The following is an 18,359-nucleotide window of genomic DNA, read 5'->3' on the forward strand; positions in this document are numbered from 1 at the left end:
GTTTAAAAAAATAACAAATTCCAGAAGATCCACCAGATATAACTCAATTACTACATCCAAGATAGTATCTACTGTCATTTCTTCTGCCTGCTATGTTGTGATAATGCAAACAGCATCTGTTCTATTTTTCCACTGCCTAAGCATTTGTGGGAGATGTTGTTATTGAAATATCACGAGTGGGTTAGATGAAAGGACACTTCAGAAGGAATGGATGCACAAGTTGTAATCCTCTGAGTGAGGTTATTAGAGGAACGAGTCTATTTTGGGGAAGAGAAATTTGAATGAGGTAGGATTGTTTTCAGCATGAAAATGAATGTAAAGAAATATGTTACTGAGAAAGCTGGAAAGAGCCCAATTAAAAAAAAAAAGGGAAGATATTCTCCTTTCCCTCAGTTTAGCAATATGGTTCTGGTAAAGCCTATTGTAAGCAGGCATCCTTGACCTTGTAGTCTTAAAATAAATATATAAGGAATTGTAAGAAACACATAGATTTTACAAGATAGCCATAAGAGAGCTTTAATATTTTACTGAAAATAGTGAGAAAGTACAGATCTGTTGTTATTTTATTTCACAGAAAATCTAACCTAAGCCTGAAGGAAATTACTTGTTAACAAAATTAAAAATAAATTCACCATATCTTAAGAGATAAAGTTTGCAGTTTTTATATTAACCTTAAGCCACACCTGGGACATTAGCACATAGGACAGTGAAATCTTTAATTTTAACTTTTTTTTTTAACTAAGTGTAGTCCCAGGTTTTATAATTTTGTTTTTGTTTTTAGTTGGGAAATGTAATATCAAAAGATACGTGGAGCAGAATAACAAAACAATGAAGTATAAATATGTTTTGTCCTGTTATATTGTATTCACACTAATTACCTTTGATTTATGGTATGTGGGAAAAATACAGAGGAAATAGAAGATACTAAATGCTTACGTAGTTCTCTAAAAATCTGCAGTATTTCTGGAATTATCACTGTTCTACAAATAGATAAGCCTCATTTAAGTATATATCATAGTTTACACAGCTAATAGATACAAAAGATGGAAGTCAAACACGGCACATAGTCTTTTTACAAAGCCTCATGTCTACCAATTGATTTTATTATACAATCCTAATCAGAAGGAAAAGATATATTCACTTCACTGAGCAACAGAGAAAGAGAACCATGACATGACATCCCTGAATGAAATAGATAGTTGTGGTGGGATCACTGATTGGCATCATTGTGCCTTCTCTATTCCTATCATTATTTTGTGAGTATTCCAGGGTAGATTATAAGGATGGGCAAAAAGAAACTATTGGAAGACAGCCCTTTTTCCTACCAGTGTGAATATGCACACTGAAGAAATGATGCTTGGTGTATTAGAAGAGAAGGGGAGTTGGCCAAAGGCCACTGAGAAGGTATAAACAGGAATAAAGACAGAAGGTTTGTTTTGTTTTGTTTTTTCCTCTAAATCTTAAGGTAAATCAGTGTATACAGATTCTCCAACACATGGGATTTAGGATTATTCTCTCACAATGTTCAAGAATATAGCAGATGAACAGAGAGATTTGAAAATATATTCATTTTCCAGATGCTTTGAAAGCCGCAGAGCCATTTGAACTTAAAAAAATAATCATGTATATGAATATACTTGGTTCATGAGCATCTCAATGGTAACTCATATGAAACAATAGGATGCTTTCACAAAAAGTCACGAATTGACAAAACATAAAAAAATAGAGAAAAACCTATATGGCAGAGATGATGAGATAGGAACTCAGGGTTCATTTCATTTTCCTGAAAGACTGATAAGTGATAGTTTCTTCATATCCACTTTTGTAGCATGAGACTTGCATTGGTGTGCCTAAGTTGATAATAAACTCTTATACCTCAGGCTCTTGAATAATTAAAACAGAAGAAAAAAACGAACAGAACTACTGAAATTGAAATGAAAGAAAGAAATGTTTTGTCCTGGCTCTATTTACTAATTGAAAGTTGTGTCTTCTATTATATAATAATTTTCCAATGAAGATTCTTCTTTTTTTAGAGAGGGGGATATCAAGTAAGAAATCAAGATAGATGCTTTCCAATATAATATGTAATAAATATGATAATCATGTAATTTTTAACTGAGAAATCCTGGAGAGTAAAAGGGAATACTAAAATAATTAAAATTATATTATTTAATATAATTAATCATTAACAAGTTAATTATATTGCTAGATGTAGAAATATTTCAAAAATTATGTTCAGAAATACTTTTTCTAATAATTTAAAATATTTAGTTCTGTAAAGTAAATATCTTCATATTGGTTATTATATATCAATATAGTAAAATAATATTCATATATAACAATGTTTTCTAGCTATATCTCTCCAAAATTCAATATCACTAGTTTTAGTTTTTTAAGAATGTGAAGTTTCCAATATGGATTTATTGTTAATTTTACTGTTTTTTATTGTTACACTTACTTGCAAAACTCTTTTAGGGGGTTAATAAGATCGAAATTAGTTACATCCTCACTTATTTTGTTTAGTAACTATAATATCTTCAGTTGAGGAGATGTAATACTTTCTCTAGCAAGTTGAGAAAAATTCTGCTACCTGGAGTATATTTTAAATTTTATGATTTATATTGAAATCAATAAATATTTATCCTCAAAGTGCAAATACTGTCACAAGTACATTTTTATTTTTTCTGTCAATTCTCAAAACATACTTAGCTCTTTATTTTTTATAAAAATAAAAACTTCTCAAAAATATTTTCTTTCCTCTTTATTTTCAAATAGCAAATATTTACGGAATTTGGATGTTGGAAAATTGGATACGTTTGCAATTATATCCTTCCTGTTATAGACTATAAATGTATCCAATGCCATCCTGGTAGAGACAATAAATGTATTCAATTAAAAACCAGAGTCCATCAAAAATTCTTCTACAGGTTGTAATATTCCAAAAATCTATAAAAATTCAAAAGAGAAATGTGCGTGTCATTTGTAGGCTCATAATTTAATTTGTGGTATTTTTCTCATGCTTTTATAGTGATAAATGTCAGTCATCTTTTTTGGAAGCACTTTCTTCTAATGAGTGCAACTTGATAAAAGCTACATTACCTGATGGTTAGGGTCTTTATTCATTTAAATATTTAAATAAGATTTCAAAGATTGAGAACAAAATGCAAACAAAATTTTAGAAATCCATTTGCAAAAAGTTTAGTGGAATTATAAAGCATTTACTTTGATTTACTAAAAAGAATTTCAAATGCTCACACGTTTTTAAAACTATAATTAACAATACTCAGCAATAGAAGTGTTTGCTCTCATGCTGAAGTAGTTTTTCTGTTCATCATCAGCTTTGCCACAAATATTTTATAGTACGGTTTTCTGTTTATAAAAACATTCGTACATTATAATAACTAGAATTTCTACATAGGTTGATAGAATGCTGTAACGTTTTTGCAATCAATTTTATTTTATTTTATTATTATTATTTTTTATTAAATTCTTTTATTGGTACATTTTACGTATACAACACAATTACATTTCTCATTGGGAATTGTACCTTTACATAATGCATCTTGTTTCTTATTTTTCACCCTTGCCCAGCCCTCCCTTCAACCCCTCCATTCCTCCCTATTTACAAAGATTTTGTTCCTATTTTTCCATTTTCTCATATTAATCTCATTCCCTTCTATCCTTTCCTCTAGCCCTCCCACTTCCTCCCCCTTTGCCCCTTTTCCTCCTATTTCACATTACCTATTAAACATTTAGTCGTTATTTACACTTTCAGTTACTCACACCAGAGAAACTATTCAGAATTTATTCATGTGTGTCCTACTTATTTCTCTTAAGAGTATTGCCTCAATGTACATCCACTTAGCTATAAATGTCTCTAATTTCTCATTTTTTAAATTAAATTCTTTTATTGGTACATTGTAGGTATACAACACAATTACATTTCTCATTGGGAATTGTACCTTTACATAATGCATCTTGGTTCTTATTTTATCCCCATTCCTAGCCCTCCCTTCACCCCCTCCACCCTTCCCTATTTACAAAGACTTTATTTCCATTTCTTCAATTTCTCATCATTTTTCCTTTCCCTTCTTTACTTTCCCCTGCCCCTCACACTACCCCTATCCTTTGGACCTTTTCTTCCTATTTTACATTTTCGATTATTCATTCTAATCATTGGTACATTTTAGGTATACAATATAATGACATTTATTACTGGAAATTTGCACCTTTACATAGTCTCTCTTGGTTCTTATTTTTCACCCTTGCCCAGCCCTCCCTTCAACCCCTCCATTCCACCCTATTTACAAAGATTCCACTTCACTCCAGAAAGAATGGCTGCTATCATGAAATCAACCAACAGCAAATGCTGGTGGGGCTGTGGGGAAAGAGGAACCCTGCTCCACTGCTGGTGGGAGTGTAGACTGATGCAACCACTGTGGAAATCAGTATGGAGATGCCTCAAAGAACTAGGATTGGAAGTCCCATTTGACCCCACTATTCCACTGGTGGGGATCTTCCCCAAAGAATTAAAAGTATCATACCACACTGATATATGTGCATCCATGTTCATAGCAGCACAGTTTGTAATAGCTAAAACTTGGAAACAGCCCAAATGCCCATCAACTGGAGACTGAATAAAGAAAATGTGGGGTTTTTTAATAAAATGGAGTACTACTCAGCCATAAAAAATGAGAAATTAGAGACATTTATAGCTTAGTGGATGCACATTGAGGCAATACTCTTAAGTGAAATAAATAGGACACACATGAATAAATACCAAATGGTTTCTCTGGTGTGAGAAACTGAAAGTGCAAATAAGGACTAAATGTATAATAGGTAATGTGAAATAGGAAGAAAAGAGGCAAAGGGGAAGGAAGTGGGAGGGATAGAGGAAAGGATAGAAGGGAATGGGATTAATATGAGAAAATGGAAAAATAATTTCTCATTTTTTATGGCTGAGTAGTATTCCATTTTATTAAAAATACCACATTTTCTTTCTCGATTCTCCAGTTGATATGCATTTGGGCTGTTTCCAAGTTTTAGCTATTACAAACTGTCCTGCTATGAACATGGGTGCACATATATCACTGTGGTATGATTCTTTTAATTCTTTGGGGAAGATCCCCAGCAGGGGAATAGCTGGGTCAAATGGGACTTTCAGTCCTAGTTCTTTGAGGTATCTCCATACTGAATTCCACAGTGGTTGCATCAGTCTACACTCCCACCACCAGTGGAGCAGGGTTCCTCTTTCCCCACAGCAATGCCAGTATTTGCTATTGGTTGATTTCATGATAGCAGCCATCCTTTCTGGAGTGAAGTGGAATCTCAGCGTTGCTTTCATTCTCATCTCTTGAATGACTAGTGATGTTGAACATTTTTTCATGTATTTATTTGCTATTTCTACTTCTTTGTCTGAGAAATGTCTGTTCATTTCAGATGCCCATTTTTCAATTGTGTCTTTCAATTTGGGAGGTCTGATCTTTTCAAATTCTTTATAGATTTGAGATAGTAGACCTTTGTCTGAGGAAGAGCAGGTGAAGATTTTTTTCCCACATTGTGGGTTGCCTCTTCACAGTGCTGGTGGTTTCTCTTGCTGTGCAGAAGCCTTTTAATAAGAAGAGATCCCACTTGTTGATTGTTTGTGCTAGTTCACGGGCAACTGAGGTTTTGTTCCTACACCGAGATCTTCAAGGGTTCTGCCTAACCTCTATTCCAACTGGTTCAGAGTTTCTCTTTTAATATTTAGATCTTTAATCCATTTTGATTTTAGTTTAGTGCATGGTGAGAGATATAGGTCTAGTTTTAATCTTTGGTAAGTTGAAACCCAATTTTTCCACACCATTTATTAAAGAGGCTATCTGTCCTCCAGTGAGGGTGTTTGGCTCCTTTATCAAAGATGAGATGGCTGAGAGTGTCTGGCGTTGTTTCTGCATCTTCTAATCTGTTCCACTGGTCCTCAGGTCTGTTTCTTTGCCAGTAGCTTGCTGTTTTAATCACAGTAGCTTTGTAGTATAGTTGCAGGTTGGGGATTGTAATACCCCCTGCCATGTCTCTGTTACCTAGAATTGCTTTTGCTATTCTGGGTCTCTTCTTGTTCCAAAAGAATTTTTGGATTGTTTTCTCAAGGTCTATGAAGTATGCTGCTGGGATCTTAATTGGAATTGCATTAAATCTATATAGCAGTTTTGGAAGTATGGTCATTTTCACTATATTAATCCTTCCTACGCAGGAGCAGGGGATGTCTGTCCATTTTCTGATATCATCTTCAATCTCTCTTTTCAGAGTGCCATAGTTTTCAGAGAAGAGGTCTTTGATTTCTTTCATTAGGTTGATTCCTAGGTATTTCAGTTTTTTGGATGCTGTTGTGAAAGGAATTATTTGCCCTATTTCTCTCTCAGTGAGTCTGTCATTGGTGTAGAGGAAAGCTATTGATTTTTGTGTGTTGACCTTGTAACCAGCTCATGTCACCTGCAAATAATGACAATTTAACTTCTTCATTACCTATCTTTATTGCTTTTATTTCCTTCTCTTGTCTAATAGCTGTGGCTAATGTTTCCAGAACTATATTGAACAAGAGTGGTGATAGTGGACATCCTTGTCTTGTTCCTGATTTTAGTGTGAAGGATTTCTGTTTTTGACCATTTAGGATGATATTGGCTGTTGGTTTTTCATGGATGGCTTCTATCAGTTTGAGGACAAGACCATCTATTCCAATTTTTGTGGGTTTTTATCATAAATGCATGTTGGATTTTGTCAAATGCTTTTTCTGCATCTATGGAGATAATCATATGTTTTTTATCCTTAGCTCTATTGATATAGTGTATTACATTGATTGATTTTCATATATTGAACCATCCCTTCATCCCTGGGATGAATCCCACTTGATCAGGGTGTATGATCTTCTTGATGATCTTCTGTATTCTGTTTGCCATTATCTTATCAAGGATTTTTGCATATATGTTCATTAGTGAGATTGGCCCATAGTTCTCTTTTTCAGTTGGGTCTTTCTCTGCTTTGGGGATCAAGGTGATGCTTGCTTCCAGGATTGAATTTGGGAGTATTGCTTCCCTTTCAATTTCATTGAAGAGTTTAAACAGTAGTGGCAGTAGTTCCTCTCTAAATGCCTTGTAGAATTCAGCAGTGAAGCCATTAGGGCCCTGAACTTTTCTTAGTTGATAAGTTTTTAATTACATTTTCAATTTCATTGGTTGATATTGGGTTGTTCAGAATTTTTAGGTCTTCTTCATTCAACTTTGTTAATTCATATGTATCTAGGAATCTGTGCATTTCTCTATGTTGTCCATCTTATTGGAGTATAGGTTGTGGAAGTAAGTATTGATGATCCTCTGGATTTCTGCTGGGTCTGTTGTAATTTCACCCTTTTCATTCATAATTGCATGAATTCTGGCCTTTTCTTTCCTTTTTCTGACAAGGTTGGCTAAAGGTTTGTCAATTTTGTTGCTTCTTTCAAAGAACCAACTCTTGGCTTCATTGATTTTTTGTTTCATTCTCTTAGTCTCCATTGCATTGATTTCTCCTCTGATCTTTATAATTTCTTCCCTTGTGTGAGGTTTGGGGTTGTCCTGCTCTTCTCTTTCTCAAAGCTTGAGGTTCAGGATCAGGTTGTTTAATTGGGCTTCTTCTGTTTTCCTAATATGTGTATTCAATGCTGTGAATTTCCCTCATAAGACAGCTTTCATTGTGTCCCATAGATTCCGATATGTTGTATTGTCATTGTCATTTAATTGAAGGAACTGTCTGATTTCTTCTTTAATTTCCTCTGTAACCCATTGGTTATTCAGAAGTGTGTTGTTCAATTTCCACATGTTTATGAAATTTTTTGAGTTTCTTTTGCTATGGATCTCCAATTTCATCTCACTATGGTTCGATAATATACAGGGGATAGCTTCAATTCCTTTCCACTTACTTAAACAAGTTCTATGTGTGAGTATGTGGTCTATTTTTGAGAATGACCCATGTGTAGGCTGAGAAGAATGTGTATTCTGATTTTGTGGGGTGGAAGACTCTGTAAACATCTGTTAAATTCATTTGTTCAAGAGTTTGATTGAGTTCTAGTCTTTCATTACTTATTTTTAGCCTAGTTGATCTATCTATTTGTGACAGTGGGGTGTTGAGGTCCCCCACTACAATTGTATTAGTGCATATGTGAGTTTTCCTGTCTGTTAGTATTTGTTTTATATAGTTGGGCACACTAGTGTATGGTGCATAGATATTTATGATTGTCATCTCTTCCTCTTGGGTTCTTCCCTTTACAAGGATGTAGTGTCCTTCTTTATCTCTCTTAATCAGTGTTGGTTTGAAATCTACTTGATCTGCCAAGAGGATAGCTACTCCTGTTTTTATGGTGGGTTCCTGTCACATGGAGTATTGTTTTCCACCCTTTAACTTTCAGTCTATGAGTTTCCTTTTGAATTAAGTGTGTTTCTTGTATGCAGCATATTGTTGAATTTTGCTTCTTGACCCATTCTGCCAGTCTATTTCTTTTGATTGGTGAATTGAGACCATTAACGTTGATGGTTATAACTGAAATGTACTGATTTATCATTGCCATGACTTTTTCTTTTTGTTAGGTTCTCCCCCTTTACATTTAATTTCTTGTCCTGCTAGATGGGTTCATTCTGCTTTGCTTCCTGGGGTTGTGATTCTCAATGTCTGTTCCTAGGATAGTGTGGAAAATTCTTTGGAGTGCTGGTTTGGTATTCACGAAGTTCCGAAGGTAAGGTGCTCTTTGTCATGAAAGTATCTTATTTCTCCATCCATTTTGAAAGATAGTTTTTCAGGGTACATCAATCTGGGTTGTAGGCTGTTTTCTCTTAGGGCTTGGAATATGTCACTCCAAGCTCTTCTTGCCTTGATGGTTTGTGTTAAGAAGTCTCCTGTGGTTCTGATGGGCTTTCCTTTGTATGTGATTTGTTTCTTTTTTCTGACTGCTTGGAGAACTTTGATCTTCTGTTGTATTTCTGGAATCTTAACAATTATATGCCTATGTGTAGATTTTTTTTGATCAAGGCTATTTGGAGTCCTATATGCCTCACTTATCTATATGTCAAGCTCTTTTCCCCTGCTTGAGAAATTTTCTGCCATTATTTCTGTGAAGAGATTTTTTTATGTCATCTCCACTCTCTCCTGTTTCTCAATTGAGCCCAATCAGTCTTATGTTATTTTTCTTTGGATCATCTATCAGCTGCTGGATTGATTTCTCATGTTCCCTTATAATTTTGAAGCAACTTTTCTTTTCCTGGTCACTAATTGCAATCTTATCTTCTATATCTGAAATTCTGTCCTCACATTGGCTCATTCTGCTGTGTAAACTTTCAATAGAGTTTTTCATGTCCTGTAAATCTATTTCCATCTGTTTTATGGATTCCATTTGTTTCTTATGTTGGGATTCCATCATGTTCCTGAGCTCCTCTCTAGATTTATTAATCATGTCTTGCACTAGGGTCACAATTTCTTCTGTTATCCGAGAAATTATTTCTGATTTCTTTTTTTCCAGATCCCCTTTTGTTGCCAGTTCAGCAAGTCCAGATGGTTGAGTATCAGAGTGTTCCATCTCATTTCCCTTTGGGGTTGCTGTAGGTGATCTGGAAGTCTGGTTTTGAGACTTATTTACATGTTTTCTCATTTCTACTGGGGCAGGGTCTGTTAGCGCCCGCATGGATTACCTCCTCTGAGCTGGGTGAGGTGGGCCAGGGGCCAGGAGCAGTGGTAGGGATGGTGGCCGGGAAGCCCCTTCCTCTGGGCCAGGAGCAGTGGGATGGCAGCTCAGAAGCCCCTATCTCTGGGCCGGGAGCAGTGGGACTCAGTACCTTGGTCTGCTGGTCTGGTGTCCTTTGTCTTTGTAGTGTGGAACCAGGTGGCTGCCTGTCTGCAGTGGGCTGATTCAGCATGTTCTGTGTGACTCACTACCTTGGCAGTGCATGGGCAGACCTGCCTGTCTGCAGCTGGGTGATTTGGCGTCTTTCGCTCGAACTTGCAATCAATTTTAAATGATGTGTATATTTCAAGAAAATCTAAATACATGTCTATGTTCTAGATTTTAGTTTTTTTGGAGTTCCTTTAAACTCAATGTAATGGTTCATCAAAATTCATACTTCCATTGTTTCATGAGCAAATTCCTTTAATGCTGGACTTTTTAATCTGAATTTATAGTAGCACTGAGGTTGGATGTATTTACAGTGATGCATGAGCTTTCAAGTTTATTGGAAAGAACTTGTAAAGAAACTTTTGATTTTATAAACAGTTTTCAAAAGCCAACCTTTATTAGAAGTGAATGGTTTTTATTTGAAGTTTCCAATAACAGTGATATACTTCTGTTGTTGATGTTGTTAAGAACCACAACACTCTCTATCTCTCTCTCTCTCTCTGTCTCTACACACACACACACACACACACACACACACACACACACACACAGAGAGCACCACGAAACTGAAAATGAGAAAAAATGTTTATTTTTTTTTATTCATTTAGTTTATCGGTACATTTGAGGTGTGCAATATGATGGCATTCATCATTGGGAATTTGTACCTTTATATGATATACCTTGGTTCATATTTTTCCTGATTCCCCTGCCCTCCTTTCAACCTCTCCACCCCTCCATATTTACAAAGACTTTGTTTCATATTTTCCTTTCTCATATTTTTTCCTTTCCCTTCTTTCCTTTTCCCTACTCCTCCCAACTTACCCTTCCCCTTCGGGCCTTTCCTTTCTATTTCACATTATTTATTATACATTTTGGTCCTCATTTACACTTTCATTTTTGTACACCAGAAAAACTATTTGGTATTTACACATCTGTGTCCTATTTATTTCACTTAGGAGTATGACCTCAGTGTGCTTCCCTTTAGCTATAAATGTCTCTAGTTTATAAAATGGAGTATTACTCTTTTTTATAAAAAAAAATCTTTATTCAGTCACCAGCTGATTGGCTTTTGGGCAATTTCCAAGATTTAGCTGTTACACACTGTGCCGCTACAAACATGGGTGCACATATCTCTGTGGTATGATTCTTTTAATATTTTTTGGAAGATATCCAGCAGGGGAATAGTTGGGTTGGTGTTGTTTTCATTTCATTTGCATCTTTCAAATGACCAGTGAAGTTGAACATTTTTTCATATGTTTATTTGCTATTTCTACGTTTTTCTCTGAGAAGTGTCTGTTCATTTCAGATGCCCATTTTTGGATTGGGTCTTTAAATTTGGGAGTCTAATTTTTTAAAAGTTCTTTATTTTAGATTGTAGACTTTTGTCTGAGGAACAGCTGGTAAAAATTTTTCCCACATTGTGGACTGTCTCTTCACGCTGTTGGTGGTTTCTCTTGCTGTGCAGAAGCTTTTTAATAAGATGAGATTCCAGCTGTTGATTCTTTGTGCTAGTTCACATGCAACTGAGGTTTTGTTTATAAAGTCTTTTCCTACACCAATGTCTTCAAGAGTTCTACCTAACCTCTCTTCCAGCCAGTTTAGTGTTTCTGTTTTAATATTTAAATCTTTAATCCATTTCAATTTTAGTTTACTGCATGGTGAAAGATATAGGTCTAGTTTTAATCTTTGGCAGGTTGAAACCCAATTTTTCCAGTACCATTTATTAAAGAGGCTATCTTTCTTCCAGTGAGGATGTTTGGCTCCTTTGTCAAAGATGAGGTGGCTGAGTGTGTCTGCAATTGTTTTTGCATCTTCTAGTCTGTTCCATTGGTCCTCAGATCTATTTCTTTGCCAGTTCCACTTTGTTTTTATCACAGTAGCTTTGTAGTATAGTTTCACCTTGAGCATTGTGATACTCCTGCCTTGTTTTTTTTTTTTTTGCCTAGAATTACTTTTGTTATTCTAGCTCTTTTCTTGTTCCAAATAAATTTTTGGATTGTTTTCTCTTGTTCTGTGAAATATCCTGTTGGTATTTCAATTAAGATTGTATTGAATTTATGTAGCAATTTCAGAAGTATGTCCATTTTCAGTATATTGGTTCTTCCTACCCGGGAGCAAGGGATGTCTTTCCATTTTCTGATATCCTCTTGTATCACTTTTTTCAGAGAGCTATAGTTTTCAAAGTAGAGGTCTTTGATTTTTTTCATTAGATTGATTCCTAGGCATTTCATTTTTAGTATATGTGCTACCACAGCGAGCACATAGGTATTTCCCTTTTTTGGATGCCATTGTGAAAGGAATTGTTTCTCCAGTTCTTCTCTCAAGGAGTCAGTTGTTTGTGTATGGGAAGGTTATTGATTTTTGTGTGTTGACCTTGTGTCCTGTTACTCTACTGAATTTGGTTAATAACTCTAGAAGACATTTGGTGGAGTTCTTGTAGTTTTCTTTATAGAGTATCATGTCATCTCCAAATAATGACAATTTAACTTCTTCATTTCCTATCTTTATTCCTTTTATTTCTTTGTCTTGTCAAACTGCTGTGTCTGATGCTTCCAGAACTTTATTGAACAAGAATGGTGATAGTGAACATTCTTGTCTTGTTCCTTATTTTAGAGTGAACAATTTCAGTTATCTTCTGCAATGAAAATGTTAAAGTTTTGCCTTCAGCTTTCTTCTTCTAAAAAAAAATCTACTTAACTTTGAATAGATGTACAGATTTCTTTGTCAGATTTGTATCTTTTGGTTTTTATGTGTTAGTGAAACCAGTATTGTTCCCATGATGATGGTAAATTTCAAAAACATTTTGTTTTTGATACATGCTAATTCAGTCTGTGATTTTTTTCATTAAATATGCCCTTTCAGTTGTCAGCTCATTGATACAGATTGGTTCATTGCTTAACAGTAAAACATAACATTATAAAACAAATACTTTATTGAATACTGCTCTCTGTGCTTCAAAGCAGATAGCGCGGTAGCAGTTTATCACCTTAAATTTTCTATTTTCACATAGACCTCACTATTTAGAAGCCTGAAGGTTTGGTGTATTTTGAGGTCACAGCATGGATCACACAAGCTCATTGCTAGTACCCTGAGTGGTTGGCAGGAGAAACATCATCATATATTTCCTCACCACTGAGAGTAGGATTTAGCTGTCCCTAGCCATTGGTGTCTCTGAGTTCCAAAACATTTTATCAGCCAATCCCTTATTGCTCTCTTTGAAGGAGTTAGTTATGCTGCTTGCTGGTCCTTTAGATTTAACCACATTATAATCAGAAACCTATTCATTGTATGTACATCTCAAAGGCTATTCAAGAAGAACACAGCAGAAACTAAGTAAAAGTCAGATTCACCTTGGCATATTTTAATACAACCACTATTAGAAATATTTTATTTAAAAAAGTAAAGTCAAGACAGAAGTCAGTCATACTGGATGTGTAAACCATAACAGTAAATTGGAACTAAACTGACAGCAGAGTTATGTGGTCATCTTATTGTTCATGGATTTTTACAGGGAACTCACTTTTGTTTCTGAAATTGGAATGTCATTATGGAGTTAAGTGGTTAACTTTTTAACTATTTTTTGAAGCTGCTGAATAACGGGCTTTCAGTATGCAAAGAAAGGCAAAGCTAATCTAATAGTTATTTCAGATTTCCACTACAATGGGAAGAGGATCAATAAGTTTAGCTGATGAACTCATCATTAATATTCCAAGTTTTCAAAATGTTACAGTGAAGCTTACCTTTTAAGTAGTCTACTATTTTTTATCCATGAATAAAATATTTAGGGATAATTGGATTAGTTATTTTTCAAGCTATGGATATAAGTACATACATGGATTTGGTTAATTTGTTTATCAGGTCTCCTGAAAAGATCTGTTTTCTTAGAATTTCTCAGTTTATGAGCTGAGTCCTTCAAAATACATAAGCTTTCACTGAAAGTTATGAATATGCTATAAAATTTCTGAAATCCATGTTGTAGATTCAGGTGCATTTTGTTAGCATTTAAGTACCCACTGGTTGACATTCCATCTCTAGAGGATCTATTTATATTTAAATAATGAATTTAATTATATGTGATCCTTCAAATGAATTTCTATAGCTTTTGAATTTTGGTTTCAGGTTTGTATTTGGCATTAAGTTATAATTTTAGCTGCAATTTGCAATCCAGGTGCAGTGCAATACCCAAGTTCCTCAACTGTCCCTAAATGAAGGGATTTTAGTTTTGCATACATTTAAAACTCATTTTAAATTTTAATTTGTACATTTTGCAAACATAACAAAGATATATATACACATACATGCACATATACATATTTAAATTTTAATTGAGTTTTTAAGGCAGAAAATAGGTTATATAGCACTTTCTACATTAGCATAATCATGTAGGAAAATCAGAATAAACCTGCTATCACAACAGCCTAAAGCAGAGACACATTTTTATTAGCTCCATAGATCTGAGTAGAAAGGACCAAATAAGAAAGATATCCACAGAAAGAAGGTAAAGGTAGATTTGACTCAACCTGATTTTCTGTCTCCGGCATTTAGAAAAATGACATTTAGAAAATGCCAAACATGCATTGTGTAGTATTCTTTTATGAAATAAAAAGGACTCAATCCAATTTTCTAAACACTATCATACAAAAGGGTTAACTTTAATTTTTAAATGATAAAGAAAACATTGAGCAAGTCTCTTCACTTTCTTCTCTCTTTCTCCTCATTTGACCTTTACACTCATATTTAAAAGGCAATGTGATGAGTTCAAGTCCACCTGGATAATTGCCTTACTTTAAGGTCAACTATTTTGACTCTCAGTTATATCTATAAAATCCCTTTTGTCATGCAGTGTAACCTAATTATGGGCACCTTAGGAATAATGCCAGGGAATAAAGATCATGGGGTCATGGAGGGCATTTTAGAATTTTATCATTGTAAATAAATTATACCCATACAGTCTAGTCTAGTCTTTAATCCCTGGACAGTTCAAAAATGAAGCCATTGCTTAAACTCAGAACACAATGATGGAAAAAATGGCCATGTTGGTGGAGATTTAGTTCAAACTCTTTATCAGTATAGAGAGACTATACTACAGTGATTTCCGCAGTTCCTTCCCATAGATACATATGGCCTTTTGAATCAGGTTGCTGTGCAAAAGGGAAGTGAGAATGCCCAGGTATTTTTGAGGACAATAGACCACAAGATCTGAATTTACATGAGGCCTAGAGTGAGCACAAGTTTCTGTTAAGGGGGAAGCACATGGAGCCAAGGGCTAAATTGAGTCCTGGCCTGTGTCTTATTTCAGTGTATAAAAATGGGTTCATGGACTAATTCAGTGGTTATTTTTACACACTGTAAATGTTTATCTGAAATTGATAGAGTAAAAGAGGAATAAAGTAGCATATGCACTAATTTTTGGTCAAAGGATAAATGGATTTTTTAAAAAGATCAAGTAGAAGACTCTAAGTATATCCCCCCAAAAAAGGTGAGGTAGCAAATCAAAAACACCATATTCAAGTGGAATTGTAGATATTGGCTTCCATCTTAAAGTTCTCAAGGACGCAGGAATGTTGTTTGCTTCATATTACTACTTAATTCTCCAAGTATGGTCCTACAAAAAAAGAAAATGAAACATGTTTTTAGAATGACATTAATCTGCCATACTATATGACAAGCTGAAGAAAGAAATAGCAATTTTTAAGCTGAGATCACATTCTTATTACTCAACCTATATCAATGACTGAGAACAACAGAAGAATAAAGGTCTGGTTATTTCTGTCTAATATGAGACTCTCTATGGTACTCTTTGTTCCACAATTCTGAGTTTGCCAATGAAAACTATCATATGAACATTGTAGTAAGAGGCTTTTCATTCCCAATCCTGCTTCCTTTTCATGTTATCTCTTATAAGAGTTAATTTCAATAAACATCTTGAACTATCATTCTATCTCGACATCTGATACCCGAAGGACCCCACATTAGTTATCTTTTTATCACTGTAATGAAATACCTGAGATAATGAACCTATAAATACCATAGGCTTGTTTTATCTTACAACAACCTTGTTTCAGAGGTTCTGGTCCAAGAACAGACAAATTCATTGTTTTGAGCCTCTAGTGGAAATCTCAGATAGTAGTGATAGAGAGTGCATGGTATAGCAAACTGTTCACCTCATGTCCAGAAAGCAAAAGAGAAAGAGGAAGTAGCTTGGATCCCACAGTCTTCTTCAAGGGAATGCTGCTTTGACCTAAGGACCTCTTAATAGTCATCACCTTCTGAAGGTTCTACTACCTCCCAATAGTACCTGGCTGGGAGCCAAACCTTTAACATTTAAACCATTTGGGGATACTTAACAAAACTATAATATTCTGCCCCTGGACTCCAAAGGTTCATGTCCTCGTGACAATGAAAAATGCACTCAATCCATCCCCAATAATCTCAAACATTTTAATTACTTCAATATTGCCTAAAATTTTGCAACACCAAATGCTTCTCCAAGATTCAAGGCAAACTCAGTGTGAACCTTTTTAAAAATAAAAAAGATAGTTACATACTTTCAAGTGTAAAATACTTTCAAGCTACAGTGGTGAGACACAGGGAAAACATGTTCCAATTTGAAAACAACAACAACAACAACAACAACAACAAAACAGCCTCACATGGATGACACCAAGGTATTTTGTGAACAGGAACTGTTTTTGGTAAATCACAGCTTAAGTAGCCCTGAAACTTTCATAGGCTAAACATGAATCTCAGGAATGAAATTCAGAAAGTTTTAGTTTTGCAGTGCATGTGGGGGCTTTTTTCAAAAAAGATACCATCATAAAAAGTCTTTGCAACAAATCTTTTCATTTTTACATCTCAGAACCTATGATGAGTTGAATGACCTTGCAGATTTCTGAGACACCCTAAGGCATCTTCTTAAGGGTCCTGTTGCAAAGCACCTATGACTAACATACCCTCCCTGGTCTCACCTCTACATGAGTTACATTTTTGGCAAAGCTTCAATTTTTCCAAAACTTTCTGTACTGCTCGTATTTGATCCTCATTCTCAAGTAAATTTAGTTTAAAAATAGGAGATGAAAAAGATTGAGATGTGTCGTGTATGTGTACCAACTCCACACAGTGAATATAATCATGACATTCTACAAACATGTACTAATAAAAATAAAAACTGGAAAAAATAGCCAAAAATAGTCATGCTGCAGCTGAAATCCTTTGCTGCCTTGAAATCACCTCTATTATACAGTCCCTTATGAAGAATGGCATAATCAGACATAAGTGGACAAAAGGCTATTGGGAACCAAAGGCAGAAAATAAAGCACTAAGAAAAACACTTGGAGGTCCATTTGGAATTAATTCTAATACTTCTAAAAATACCCCGGATGTTTCTGTCTAGAGAAGATAATTTCCTAGGAAATCGTCACTTAAAAATGTAAGATATATCCATCCCAATACATGCGCAAATCTCAGTATTGAAATATAAGGAACATAAAAAACTAAGGCAACATAACTTCTCCAGCACTGAATATACTCATAGTAATGGTTTCTAATAGTATTGATGTGGATGAAATACCAGGCAAAGAATTAAAAAAATTGTAAAATAGATCAATGATCTTAAACAGGAACAAATACATGAAATAACTAAGATAATCCAGGATATGAATGAGCATTTCAGCAAAGAGACATTTTGAAAATAATAATAATTTAAAAATCATGGAAAAGCTCAATAATTTAAATAAAATATTCAGTAAACAGTCTTATCAACAGATTATATCATACAGAAGGCAAAATTTTATGATTTGAAGATAGAAGCATTATCACATTTAGACAAAAATAAAGAAAATAAAGAAATATGAAAGAAATATACAAGATTTCTGGGATATTAGTAAAGAGCACGCTTGCAATTTGTTTTTTGGGGGTTTTTTGGTACCGGGAATCAGATTCAGGACCTTATGTTTGCAAGGCAGGCGGCAGCACCACTGAGCTAAATCCTCAGCTCACACTTGCAATTTTTTGAAACAGCCAAGGGCACAGAGATATACAAAGTAAAGTCAAAGAAAATCTGTTTAGTGAAATGATAGCGAGAAATTTCCTAAATCTTCAGAAAGATATGGACATTCATGCACAATAGGCATTTAGAATCTCAAAAACACAAGACCAGAAAAGAACCTCCTTTCATCAGTCATATCTTGGTTAAAATAACAAGAATATAGAGCAAAGAACTTACATTAAAAGCTGTAAGAACAAAATGACAAATCACTTATGAAGACAAGCCCATCTGAATAACAGATTTCTGAACAGAAACTCTAAGGGACAAAAGGCATGTAGCAATGCATTTCAGACTCTAAAAAAAAAAAGACCAACAACTAAGGTTATTATATCTAGAATAGCTATTCCTCAAAATTGAAAGAGAAATAAAGATCTTCCAATATAAGCAGAAATGATGACCACTAAGCACTATCAAGTATTCTTA

The sequence above is a fragment of the Heterocephalus glaber genome, unplaced genomic scaffold, assembly GCF_053883595.1.
Source record: "Heterocephalus glaber isolate CG9 unplaced genomic scaffold, H.glaber_assembly_v1.0 deba00001497, whole genome shotgun sequence".
Classification (NCBI taxonomy): Eukaryota; Metazoa; Chordata; class Mammalia; order Rodentia; family Bathyergidae; genus Heterocephalus; species Heterocephalus glaber.